General features: G+C 41.2%; 1 protein-coding gene across 3 annotated transcripts in view; it reads left to right on the top strand.

The window, feature by feature from the left end:
* Positions 1-12,863, top strand: part of MIDEAS (mitotic deacetylase associated SANT domain protein) — a 77,636-nt gene that overhangs the window by 25,323 nt on the left and 39,450 nt on the right. The window contains exon 1 of one of the 3 annotated variants that reach the window (XM_067557879.1): positions 1,121-1,424. The exons of the other annotated variants lie outside the window; for them this stretch is intronic. The gene's annotated coding sequence lies outside the window, so the exon portion shown is untranslated. Of the gene's footprint in view, positions 1-1,120; positions 1,425-12,863 lie in introns of those variants that run through there. 3 annotated transcript variants of the gene reach the window in all.

Genomic DNA, 12,863 nt, shown 5'->3' with positions numbered 1-12,863 from the left:
TGGTGATTAATTAGATTGTACATTGACTGTCATTTTAAATAACCAATGGTTCTTTTTTTTTTTTTTTAAAGTAATATTACTACTTAGCTTTCCGCATGTATATATCCTAAAGCACTTTAAAGAGGTGGCTATCAATATACCTGTCTTACAGAGCTGTTTACAGATACAACCAGTTTAGCCAATATTCACAATTTTATATTTAATATTTTTCTGAAATCCTCAGCCCCAGGAGACAAATGATTGTGAGAATGTTGGCTTTCATTTTTTAATTTTTTTTAAAAGTGAGTTTTTGGCTGCTGAGAGCCAAAGCATTTGATGTTAGGCAAGTCACTTAAGCAATGAGTCAGCAGAGCTGCTGAGACCTCTGATCTGACACTGCTCCATTTTCTGTGCTAAGGAGTCATGCTCTATCCTACATTTATGTACATCTTTTCACTTGCCTAGCCTACCTGCACCTGGTGGTGAGTTTGCAAACATAACTGTTTTGTGAGCATAACATCCCAGAAGAAGGTCTGCTGGATATTTTGTCCCTGACCTATGCACAGCAATTATCAGTTGTAATACATTAATTTCTCTTTAATGCATATGTAATATTTTGAACACAGCAAAGAGGAAAGATAAACTGCATGTGTACTCTTTGTGGGCAAAACAATGTTCTCCAAAATGTCATCAGACTCTCCTCCTGGTGTGGTTTGAAAAGATGCTAACACACTAGGCCAACTGGATGCCTTTTGCAAATCAAACACTAGATGTGTGAGAGAAAGGGAAAGCTCTTATGTATGGCTAAGATATACTGGAAATCCCCAGCTCTGTGGAGTTGCTGGGTGGTTTAAAAACCCTTTCCCTGCCTTATATGGCAACGGGAAGTGGGAGTGGCCCAGGCCTGCATAAGCGGGCGGGGGAGATCGCTTCTAACTTAGGCAGTTGTGCTGATGAAGTGGAAGAGCTGGTTTCTGTTCAGTATAGAATGTATGTGTGTTTAGGAGGCGGGTGCTCCTTGTTTCCTTTCCTTGCCTTGGTGTTGTGCAATCCTTTAGGTCGGAGAAAGCACCCTCCCTCGCTGCTACCGCCACCGCCTTGTTGTTTTTTTTAAAGCTGTGAGCTCAGCCGATGAGTCAGAGCCGTGCAATCCTGACACTGCATCGTGGGACTGGAGGTGAGACAGAATCAAAAACAGGGGCTGCAGATTTCAGCCCAGTACAGTGCAGGACTTTGCTTTGCTTGTGCACAGAAGGGGAGCTGAGTAGTGACTACTTCGTGGGATATTCCTGGTTGCAAGAAAACTTCCTGCTTCTTTCCTGGGAGCCCTGGTGGTCGGTTCTGGAGAACATTTTTGTGCCGTTTCTCGGGAAGTAAAGCCGAGAGAGAGACGGGAATCGCTTCGTTGCATAAGTCTGACAATGTCGGTCTCACATTAGGATGAGGTAAATTGAAATCTAGAGTTCTTACCAGGTCCAAAGGGCCTGCACACTCCTGCACCTTGCTCCTGATTGAGGCTAGAATCAACACCGGGGGAGGCTATTTGAATCATGGCTGTGGTTTTTGCAAGCCTAAAGGTTTGCAGCAAGGAGCTGTGGAGGAAATGGGGAGATTGAGTTCTCGGTAACTTTGTTTTGCTTTTTATTTTTATTTATTTTTTTACTGTCTGTATAATGCATGCAAGCTGTGTGTGTGCAGCTACGCAGCTCAGCACTGCTAATGGACTGCCTCAACAGGAAGACTGCCTTTTTAGTGTGGAAACTTGGTAGACCGAGAATTCTGGCTAATCTTCATTTTATTCATTTGAAATGTTGTAAATAGCCATTTGGGTGGGGAGCTGCTAATGGTATGAGAGCAGAGAGGTGATTCGAACCGCATTGCTATTATTTGACAGTTTTGTCTTAACATTTTAGAGTAAACTGAGGGCTAATGAACGTGAGGGACTTATGTTTAGTGCAGGTAAGTGCTCGACAAGATTCCCCCACCCTCAGCCTCCCAAATCTCTGCCACGTTTATCTGAGCTATTGACGCTGCTATCCTAATTCTGGACCTTTTGAGCACAGATTCTTAAATGTGACAAAATGGGTGGGCCTTGATATGTATAAACAGGGGCTAGGAAATGCCTGGCTTGTTTTCTGATAGGTATCTATCTATCTAACCTGGAAAAGGTTTCTGTGCTTTCTGTAGGTCACTGCTTCTCACTCAGTTTCTGAAATCTCCATGCATCCAGGTATTTGATTGCAGTAACTGCAAGCCTGTATCGAAATCTTTGCTCTCTTGTGCAGGGAAACTGATTTCAATACTTAATATCACTTTCAAATCTCAACACTGGCATGTGAGGTCCCTGGTTTCAGTACCTCACAAGGACATATAAGCAGCAAACATTGGGATAACCTACAGTTTGTGCTCATCTAAACATTTTTTTTTGCTAGTCAGTTGACTTATGATTAGAAATATGATGCAAGGGAGGGAGGGTTAAAGTGAATAAGTGCTTAAGTTAGACAACTGCAATGATTTTCTACTCCCAGAATACTAAATCAGTTCCTGTGGTGGCTGTTGCTGTTGAAATCAGGGAGAATTTTGCTGTTTGCTTAGTTGATTACATGATTAGGCCCTATATTTGAGTGTGGACTGCTGAGGGTCTCAGTAGGAGGCGCTCTGCGTATCCTTCTTTTGTACTTTCATGTGCAAAAAGGAAACTATTAAAGGGTTCCGTTTTAAAAAAACCAAAACCCTGCAGTTCTAATATATCTCACTTCCTTGGGGGCCTGGAAGCTAGTTTGTGTATTTTGATGGTTCAAAGATTGCAATTGCAGCGTGGGGGGAGAGAGAGAGAGAGAGAAACTATTCTGACTTCTTCTGGAGTGGGTTAGGGAAGTAGGTGGTGAAGTTGGGGATAATGTACAAACTAGATCACTCACTCAAAAGCACTATCTTGCTATAGCTAAAAATAAATGTCTCCCTTTTTAAATAACATCAAAGTGCATTTCTTAAACCTCTAAAAAGGTTTGTGTGTTTCTGTCTGTTAAATTTAATGAATTAAAAAAACTAGTTTTAACTTAAGGTAAGTGCAACTGGTCCCTATCCACTGTAAAATGCATTCATGGCAAGGATTTGGTTAGATTGTCTAACATTGGTATATAGAACATATGGCTGCCCAGACAAAATTAAGGCATAGTTTCTCCTGAGGAGAGGCTGGAATAACGAATACTCTGTGCATGAGCAGTGGCTCAGTAGAGTAGACTTAATTAATTTTCCTGGCTCTTGCGATAGGACTTACTGTATATGTGCCATGTACATTACTCCTGTTGAGCCTGGTATATCAGTTGTGGTCCACAGGTGGCAGTGTTAACAGGAGTGTCAAAAGAAAATTGCTAGGACCCATTCTAAACTTGTCTCAGCTGCAATACAGTATTACCATGACCTTAGTTTAGTATGAGTGGCGTCCCTGCTGAAGACTGGCCCTAGGCTAGAATAGAAAAGGTGTTGCAGGTCAGCATTGTGGTATGTTAGCAGATCTATGGGTGAGGTCTAGGACTGATTAACAGAGAAAGGGAGGTATACCAGTTAGGGTGCTAGCCAAGAGCTTGAGAGACCTAGGTTCAGTACCTTGCTCTACCACAAACTTCCTCTGTAATCTTGGGCAAGTCACTTAGCAATTCTGTGCCTAAATTCCCAACTGTAAAATGGGAATAATAGCACTTCCTTACCCTATATGGATGTTGTGAAAATAAATCCATTAAAGATTCAAGTGCTCAGCTACAGCTTTGATGAGGACTTTATAAGTACCTAGAATAGATAGTGGATGATACAGTTCAGGAATGAGGTGCATTGGCAGTGCAGCAACAGATAAGATTGCAAAAGTCAGCCTACTCTGGGTCTGAGTCCTGGTAAATGTTAGTTCTAAAAACAGTAAATTCACTCAAACATTTTAGGTGCCATTCCCTTTAGACTAAAGAGCAGTTTCAGAGAGCTCTTTGTTATTTGGGTTTTTCTCCCACGGCAGTATAGAAAAACTGACCTGTGAAGTCTTTAAATCATGATTTGGGGACTTCAGTAATGCAGCAAGAGGTTATAGGTCTATTACAGGAGTGGGTGGGTGAGGTTCTGTGGCTTGCAATGTGCCAGCGGTCAGATGAGATGATTATGATGGTTCCTTCTGGCCTTAAAATCTGAGTCTAAAGTATTGGTTAGAGAGCTTTAGTACAATGCTGTCATATTAATGTTAGAGCTTTTCTATAGACAGCAATGGCCACATTTTTGTGTTTGTCTTTAGAAAAATGTTGCAATTATATTGAAGCAATATGATGCTATCATAATAGTCTATTTTTTGCACAAGAGATAAATAGCAGGGACACCCAAGTATTTGTAGTGGGACCAGTACTGTTCAACATACTATATTCATATATGATCTGGAAAAAGAGGCAAACAATGAGATGGCAAAGTTTACAGAAATAACTCAAGATAGTTAAATCCACAGTAGACTACGAAGAGCTACAAAGGGATCTAACAAAACCGGGTGACTGCACAACGAAATGGCAGATGAAATTCAGTGTTGATAAATTCAAAGTAATGCACACTGGAAAATCCCAATTATACATACAATAATGGGGTCTAAATTAGTTGTTACCACTCAAGAAAAGAGAAGTTGTAGTCATTTTGCATAGTTCTCTGAAAACATTTGTTCAGTGTGAAGTGGCAGTCAAAAAAGTTAACAATGTTATGAACCGTAGGAATGGGGTAGATAATAAGACAGAAAATACAGTGCCACTATAAAAATCCATGATATGCCCACACCTTAAATGCTGGTATGCAGTTCTGGTTGCCCCGTCTCAAAAAAGATATAATAAAATTGGAGAAGGGCAACAAAAATGATTATGGGTATGGAACAGTTCCATATGAGGAGAGATTAAAAAGACTGGAATTGTTCAGCTTGGAAAAGATACAACTATGGGGAGATTTGGTAGAGGTCTATAAAATCTTGACCGGTGTGGAGAAAGTGAATAAGGAAGTGTTATTTACCCCTTCACATAACACAAGAGACAGTGATCGCCCAATGAAATTAATACGAAGCAGGTTTAAAACAAACAGAATAAAATACTTCTTCACACAACACACAGTCAACCTGTGGAATGCACTGCCATGGGAATAATGCCAAAAATATAACTGGATTAAAAAAAGGATCAGATCAGTTCATGGAGGATATGTCCATCAGTAGCTATTAGCTAAGATGGTCAGAGAGACAATCCCATGCTCTCAATGCCACTAAACCCCTGACTGCCAGAAGCTGGGGCTGGATGATGGGGTGGATCACTTGACAATTATCCTGTTATGTTCACTCCTTCTGAAGCATTGGGCAGCGGCCACTGTCAGAAGACAGGATACAGGGATAGATGGACCATTGGTCCAACCTGGTATGGCCCTTCTTATGCTCTCAAGGATGGGGTGAGCTTGCTAGATTTTTTGTTTAAAGCAGTACTCTGCCATATTATTTTCTAAATTTAGTCCATATGATTGGTATATATATGTTTTTCCTCTTCCTGATGGCTTCCAAATGTAGTCTGTATTGGTGTGCTCTGAAGGAATGAGCAGGGGATGTTGGGAGCCAGGAACTCCTGAGTTGTAATCTGTTTTACCTCTGACTCGCTATCAGGGAATGGGCAAGTCACTCTGCCTCAGTTTACCCACTGTAAACAGGTAAATGTTATTAATCCTATACCTGCTCAATGGTGTTGTGTGAGTCTTAATCAATTAATGTTCATACAGTGCTTTGAACAATGAAAAGTGCCATACAAAAGCTGTTGGAAAATCTGACCCAGTTGTGTTTGTGGAACATCCCCTTCATCTACTTTTCCCCAAATGACATACGGTATTGTGTTCAACCTAGAAACTAGCATATTGCATGGGATGAAAGATGTTTATCCAGTTTAGTGAAAAATACCTTTAACTCTGCTAAATTTTTGGTCATATTGACTGCAAGGGGGCCTCCTGCTGCTCCTATAGAAGTCTTGACAAAATTCCTTTCGACTTCAATGAAAGCAGGTCCTGATGGAATCTGTGCCCCTTATAGGATGACTTGATCCCTTTTTGGTGTACAGCTTGCAAAATGACATCATTTTCATGTAAGAACTTTTATTATAACAACACTTAGCAGTTTCATTTGGAAGTGGAGTAATGGTTAGAGCTAGAGGCTGGAGTCTCTTGCCTGCTTGTCCAGTAAGATGCTCTGTGATCTTACCCAAGTCATTTAGGTATTCAGAAGTGAGGAGGATCTGCAACTCCCTCTGATTTTAATTGGAATTGTGTGCTTTGCACCAGGGAAAATCAAGCTCATCTCCAATAATGAAGGTAGCAATACAAAGATGTTACAAGAATTAATTCACAAATGGTCTATAAATTGTTTCAAGAGCTATGGAAGTGCACCGATTAACCCTTGAAACATTTCCCCTGGTTACATAGGAAAATTTGCATGTTTTATTGTTTTCTGTAGTATCAGTTTGATGGTGATTAAAATATTATTTTAACTTTGTGTAATGTTCAGAATTGAGTGTAATGCTTGATTTAAAACTTTTTGCGAGGTTTGCAGGTAGGAAAAATTTTGTTCCAAATGCAATTGTGAAGAAAGATCACTCTTTCCTGAAATATTGTCAAGTGCAGGGCATGTGGTTTCTTTTTCCGCTGGCTGTGGTGCACTTGTGTAAATGTATATTACAGGAAATTTCTGACTTTCTGAATAAGTTTGAGGCAGATGTTGCCTGTGCACAGTTCTTGGTGTGTAAATTCAGAATGTGGTTTAGTAAAGACACAAATTAGCTGATTAAGAATTGGTCAAAAGTTTGCTTTGCATTTGGTAGTTTTTGTTCAAACCATCTGCTCTTTTCTTCCTCTAGTGGACTGCCTTCCCCATTAAGGGTATGTGTGGTGGAAGGGGTAAGGATGGCGGTTGTTTTGGGTGGCGAGGAAGTAAGGAATTCTGAATCCATAGCCAGGAAGGTAACTGCAACACTTAAAACTTGTAGCATTCACTTAATAATCTTCCCTCCATAGTGCTGGTTGCCATCTAACACACAGCTTTTAAAATGCAACTGCTGAAACTATCTTCCTTACTTGTTGACCTGACCATGTCCTAGGCACTGCCCCATTCAATATCCTACCTACCTGCCTGCCTACATATCTGACTTAGCCCCTTAATGCATCAGTCACTGACTCCTTTGCTCTGCCGACAGTGATAGCCTTGATAATCCTTTGTCTGTTTCCCATAAACATTCTACTCCACCCTCATAAATCCCTTAAGACTTGTGTTTTTCCCACAGTACGTTTAAAAAGTTACACTATTTATCTAACAGTTTTAGAAAATTCAGCTCAGCTGCTACAACCTTGTCTACTCTTGGAAACAGCACCAATTTTAGCAATTGTTTTGCCAAATGATAGCTGAATTAGTGGTGATCGCTATCTATCTGTAAGTGTAGGCCAGGACAAACTGTATCCGGTATTGGTTCAGCTAAGCCAGTTGCTGAAACCATACTATATTTTAATGCTGACCTGTTGTAAGATGTGCATGTGACTAATGAGTAACTGTATGACCTCTTTAGTGTAACCTTTGTCCTTCCACCTCTCTGTCTACTCCCTATTGTTTGATTACCCCCAACTTGTTGCATCATGTCTAAAATTAGACTGTAAACTCTTTAGGGAATAATTCCTATTTGTACTATAAAGTGCCTAGCATTCTTGTGGGTCCTATTAAAAATAATAGTAGCTTCCAATTGGGGATCTCAAAGCGCTTTATAAACATTAATGTATTTAGCTTCACAACATCCATGTGAGACAGGTATTATCCCTGTTTTACAGATGGAGGAATTGAGTTGAAATGATTACTTGAGATTACACAATCTGTGACAGGGCTGGGAATTGAATTCAGCTCTCTTGACTCCTGTCTTGTGCTTTTAGCTACACAACCATTGCCCCAGCCCTACGCAACAGCTACTGCCTACCTGATGGTTGGAAGTGTGTCTCTGCTGTGGGCTAGCAGCTATGGAATTTTGGATCCATATCACCCACCCATATCAGCCCCTAGGAGACTCTCCTTGTAATGGAAAGTACTATTGTCCCCAGCTTTCCCTCTTCACCCCTCAGAGGAGACTATCACCTCCACATTCAGGTGTGAGGAAGGAATCTGTTCAGCATTCAAACTATGATCCTCTTTGCAGTGTGGACAGCCAGGTCTGTCTTGCTTCTTACTCTTGACCCAGATACCAGGACAGGTCAAGAAAGGATAAAGATTAACGCTTCAGTGTATCTTCTTGCTACAGTCCTGCAGAGTCAGGCATGTATTTTGCTCAGTGCAAAAAGTCACAATGATTTGGTCAGATCTGCTGGGCGTGTCCAATTCCACAGCTGGCTTATTTGCGGTGGGGAGGACACTCCGAGTGAAAGATATGGCTATGTCAGCTATGTGAGTGCAAGCATAAGGAGAGCATTTTGGCCAGCTCTGTGCCATTCTGACTGTAGAACCATATGCAAATCCTGCATGCTGGAGTGAACGTTTCTCTCTGTTGCTAGCAACTGTCTTCCCTGACAGTTCCAAACAGAAGAGCCTAAAATAGCATTAAGCACTTACAGTTAGCAGAAGTGTTAACCCATTTCCACAGGAAAAGAATAGCACACAGCTTTATAACTTCATATCGTCTCAGAACATACAATGCTCTCAAGTCTTTTGCTTCTACTTGTGCATGCCCCAGCCCAGGCTGCCTGATCTTCTTTACATCATGGTATTTCTCATGATGACAGATATTTGGCACCTACAGAACTTCTCAACTTCAATGCAGTTTACAAACGTTAGCTAATTAGAGGAAACCGCAGAAACCTACTTTTAGTGAAGTGTAATCCTGCACTGTGGTGTTCTCCCATCCATCTAAATGGCTGTGCCTTCCCTTTTCCTCCCCCATTTTTCCTGCCCACAGTAACCCAGTTTATGTGGGCTGCTTTCTCTGCTATGCCAAATACTGCATGCTGATAATCTATCTCCTGTTGCTTTGCTTCCTCCAAAAACCAGAATAAAACCCAGAAGCAATTTGAAAAGCAAACCTTGAATAATTTCAGAGTTTACAAACAGATATAAGCAAAGTTATGACAGTAGGGCACGTTGACATGTCCTTTTAAAGTACAGAATGTCTTCTGTTTAGGGCTGTTGTCTGAAAGCCTCTTTTAAGGTGCAGCTGCTACTTTTCTGACCCTCCAGCTCCATCAGGAATTCTGCCCTTTGCTAAAATGTGTCCAAGTATTTGGAAGGAATGAGGAAGATGTCAGTGAAATTAATGGGTAAATAAAAGTATATTCAGACAGTTAAATGATAGGCCAAAATGACAATTGGAGTGCATGTCTAAGTGGAATTTTGGCCTTATAAAAAAGCTGCATGTAAACAAAAGAAGCTAGCCTAATTAAAGCAGGTGTTTTATAATTCCTTTTCAGTGCTTTCTTTTCTTTCCACCACGATCATTTGCTGGTGGAGGGCAAAAGTAAGGGTTGTGGTGTGATATAAGCAAAAGAAATAAGAAGGATATGAATTTCTCCATCTTCCAATTCATGTACATCAAAGTGAAATTTATCTTTGGTTCTTATTTTTCTTTGCCTTGATTTTAATCACTTTTACTTCCTGTTTCAAAACAGTAGTTGCCCATTGAAGTTCACTTTCATTTTTCATTTTCGTCATTTAAAGCAATATTATTAATGATGTTTAAATCTCTGATTTCCTGAAGATCCTGTATCAAATGGGTAGATAGATTGCTGTATGATAGCTTTCTGCTCACCCTGTCCATCGTCACAGAGCTGCTGAACTTCACTCTAGAGACCATGATTGGTACACCTGCTTAATGTGGTTTTATTGATTTATTACCAGGCTGTGAGTGAGATTGGAGAAATGAGAAGGGTGGCAATATTCTCTTCAAAATGTGGGTCATACATGTGGTGGCTTTTCCGGCTCCTTGAGAAGTTGGTGCATCATTACTTTCTTCAATAGGGTTGTGCTAGATACATGAGAAGCTACATTAGGGAAACCTAGCTGGCTTCAAGACTGAGCTTGATAATTTTATGGAGGGGATGGTATGATGGGACAGCCTAATTTGGCAATTAACTGATCTTTGACTACTAGCGGTAAATATGCCCAATGGCCTGTGAAGGGATGTTAGATGGGGTGGGTTCTATATTACTACAGAGAATTCTTTCTGGGTGTCTGGCTGGTGAGCCTTGCCCACATGCTCAGGGTTTAGCTGATTGCCATATTTGGGGTCGGGAAGGAATTTTTCCCCAGGGCAGATTGGCAGAGATCCTGGGGATTTTTTCACCTTTCTCTGCAGCATGGGTCATGGGTCACTTGCTGATGGATTATCTGTACCTTGAAGTCTTTAAACCATTATTGACGACTTCAGTAACTCAGTCATAGGTTAGGGGTCTATTACAAGAGTGGGTGGGTGAAATTCAGTGGCTGTGTTGTGCAGGAGATCAGACTTGTAGCTGATCATAATGATCCCTTCTGACCTTAAAGTCTATGAGTCTATGATACATGTTGAATTTTTTGTTGTTGATCCCATGTAGCCATTATGTACAGCAGTGCTGCAGCAGTTAAACTTCCTGGATGCTAATTCCTCCCCTTCAATATTGTCTGCCTCAAACTGTTTCCCCTTACATCACCACCTTCCAAACATATGCACACACTGGAGAGTTCTTTCTGTGCTGTGCGGTATCTTCCGAGGGGGCTCCTTTTGCTCCCAGTCTTTCAAAATACTTTATTGATTTCCAGGACTCTCACCTAATGCAGTTGCTTAAATGATTCTCTTCAGTCAGAAATAGCGACCATAGGCCTACATTACCCCTGTGTATCTTCGTTTGCATTGGGCCCTTAGGAAGCTAGAAACAGTCCTACCAGTCAGCATCTCTTGTTCACTTTGAGTTTAGGTTGCCTCTTCTCTGTTGCACTGGGCACCTGAAAAATATATCCCTTTAGACCTAAGCCTTTAAATATTTGTTGGAAAGGTTTTACTGCCGGTGAGAAGGGGCGTTTGCGATGACTGTATAATTTAGTGTAGGATTTCTTTTGCTTTCTGAACAAGGGTCTGATTCTCAGGGCCTGATTGCCCTAGCAAGTCTTGTTGCTCCACAACCTTGGTAGCTAAGATAGACCCAGGTCTTTTCCACCTCACTTCACAGTTTACAATTGTAGTTTATTTTTTCCCTCTCCCTGATGTGAAAGAATGCTGTGTTCCTGTCCTTCCTCCTTTAAGAAGTCTGAGGGCGATGAGTAGGAGGAAAGGCTGCGTGTGTGTGCAGTCTGCAGGAATTCTGTTGGTGTTGACTACTTGCACGAAAACACTTGAAAATGTGTGAGAGTTTTTTGGGGTTGAATTTTAGTGATTGTGAGGCCATGATTTCATGGCTAGAGCTAAGCATAGTATATGCAGAGGCTGTGCCATAAGTTCTGCAGAGTTCAATCTATCCCCCCTGCCTTCGTCACTTCCCGTTTTTTATCCGAGTCTGTCACAATATATGGTGGTTTAATGATGACAAACCTCCAGCATGCTGAGACGCGAACATTCTTCCTGCTTATGACCTATCCTAAGTCTCCAGTGATGAAAAGCTATGGAATTAATACCAAATGTGCTATATTTTGCATCTACTCTTGAATGTGTGTTGGTGGATGGAGGAATCGTTTACATTTCAAATTGGGAAGATTTAATTTTTTTCCCTTCCACTCTACTTGTGTGTTCATGGAGTTGACCTTGTTCCCTCCACCTTTGCAGCTGGTAGTTTGACACGTATTGTCTGAGTGCCCCACCCCTCAGTGTTAATTTATTCTCAGGTAGGAGCTCTTATAATTTCATGTGTTCCCTTGATTTGCTACAGTACATCATGACCACAAACTTTGCATCTGAGGACTGGAGGGCTCTCCCTTCAGAAATAACTACATTTCCTTTACTGGCTTGAGGGATCAGCAAATACAAAAATTCCCTCTTCTCTTTCTCTCTTACTGTGTCCCCCAGATGCTTGTGGTTCTGGACCATGAAGGGAAAGATCTAAATCAAATAACTGAACCCCTGTCTTCCACATGGCAGCATGCAGTGCAATCGCTAGGCAATATATCTGGCCCTATATTGTGACTTTTTGTTGTTGGCTTCTGGATCACTCCATTTTCGCTGTATGTCAGAAGAATTAAAATCTACTATTCCCCTCCTTCACCAACATAAAAGTAGTCTATCTGCTTTGTGTAAACAGCCCCACCCCCATCACTTAAGGCTGATCTCTCAGCTATACAGTTTTATACAGCTGTGGTGTATTAACTGGAGTGTCATAGGTATGACATGGGAGGTAATTGTCCCAATTTACTGGGCAGTGGTGAGGCTTCAGCTGGAGTACTATGTCCAATTCTGGACACCACACTTTAGGAAAGATGTGGACAAATTGGAGAGAGTCTAGAGGAGAGCAACAAAAATGATAAAAGGTTTGGAAAACCTGACCTGTGAGAAAAGTTTAAAAAAAAACTGAGCATGTTTCGTTTTGAGAAAAGAAGACTTGGTAGGGTGGGGGAGACTTTGATATCACTCTTCAAGTATGTTAAGAGTTGTTGTAAAGAGGATGGTGATCAGTTCTTCATGTCCACTGAAAGTAGGACAAGAAGTAATGGGCTTAATCTGCAACAGGGGAGATTTATGTTAGATATTGGGGGGAAAGAATTGCAACTAAAAGGGTAGCTAAGCTCTGGAAGAGGCTTCCAAGGGACAGTGTAGGATCCCCATCATTAGAGTTTTTTTAAGAGCAGGTTGGACACACACTGTCAGGGATGGTCGGGATTTACTTGGTCCTGCCTCAGCGGAGGGGGCTGGACTTGATGACTT

Source organism: Emydura macquarii, unplaced genomic scaffold (genome assembly GCF_026122565.2).
Source record: "Emydura macquarii macquarii isolate MOO-44397 ecotype Brisbane River unplaced genomic scaffold, CSIRO-AGI_Emac_v2 contig_1876, whole genome shotgun sequence".
NCBI classification, from domain to species: domain Eukaryota; kingdom Metazoa; phylum Chordata; order Testudines; family Chelidae; genus Emydura; species Emydura macquarii.
Note: the sequence above shows the minus strand (reverse complement) of the source record. Positions and strands in the feature narration are given on the sequence as shown.